This window comes from Tamandua tetradactyla, chromosome X (assembly GCF_023851605.1).
Source record: "Tamandua tetradactyla isolate mTamTet1 chromosome X, mTamTet1.pri, whole genome shotgun sequence".
Taxonomy (NCBI): domain Eukaryota; kingdom Metazoa; phylum Chordata; class Mammalia; order Pilosa; family Myrmecophagidae; genus Tamandua; species Tamandua tetradactyla.
The window spans coordinates 25,562,502-25,563,804 of record NC_135353.1 but is presented as its reverse complement, the minus strand read 5'-3'; positions in this window follow the sequence as shown (position 1 = coordinate 25,563,804).

Sequence of the window (1,303 nt, the reverse complement as noted above, 5' to 3'; positions counted from 1 at the left end):
CAATCCAAGTGAAATAAAGAAAAGGTGAAGACAGCATGGGCTCTCTCTAAAACACTAGTTTATATAAATAAGAATTTCATCTTGCAGTTTACCGCAGGCTCCACAAAGCAACCTGATATGCTGCAAAAGCACTCCCATGTACATCACACTTCCTGGTACAGTTGCTTGTATTATAGTTTGAATCATCTGGAAAAGTTTCTTCCCCTATAGGGCTGGATACCTTACACATAAATAAAAACCCAATAAACTACTCCAAGTCAGTCAGCTTGCCAGCCCAGTCCATTAATTGTGAAATAATTCACAAGCCAATAAAAATGCATGTGTCCTAGTTTGCTCGGTGCCGGAATGCAATATGTGAGAAACAGAGCGGCTTTTAAAAGGGAGAATTTAATAAGTTGGTAGTTTACAGTTCTAAGGCCAAAAAAATGCCCCAATTAAAGCAAGTATATAGCTATGTTCAATCTCAGGCATCCGGGGAAAGATACCTTGCTTCAAGAAGGCCGATGAAGTTCAGGGCTTCTCTCTCAGCTGGAAGAACACATGGCGATCACAGTGTCATCTGCTAGCTTCTTCTCCTGGCTTCCTGTTTCATGAAACTCCCCGGGAGGCATGTTCCTTCTTCATCTCCAAAGGTCACTGGCTGGTCGACGCTCTGCTTCTCGTGGCTATGTCATTCTGCTCTGCTCTCTGAATTTTTTTCATTCTCCACAATGTTTCCTCTTTTATAGGACTCCAGAAACTTATCAAGACCCACCAAATGGGTGGAGACATGTCGTCACCTAATCCAGCTTAACAACCACTCTTGATTAAATCACCTCTCTACGGAGACCATCTGATTACAGTTTCAAACATACAGTATTGAATAGGGATTATTCTGCTTTTATGAAATGGGATTTTGATTAAAACATGGCTTTTCTAGGGGACATACATCCTTTCAAACCAGATGAGCATGTAAAAGAACAAATCAGCACATTGCATGGTAAGAGTCAGCATTCTAGTCTTCCTTTTCAAAGCTCTCTTCCTTAAATTCTCATGCAGTACATATAAAGTTTATTTCAAAATAATCCTGAGGTGGCAGAAAGGAGGAGGGAGCAGAGATCAAACATGATTGACCATGAGTTGATAATTGTTGTAGATAGCCAATCGGAACATAACCTTTCTTTGTATTATTTTTCAACTTTCATGGTAAAAATAGATTAGAGCCACAAGGAAAACTTCATACCTGGACGTATGCAGCACAGAAGGGGAAGGAGACAAGGATGACGTGGGGCCCCTGTTGGGAAAGTGGGCAGAGGGACAGTGG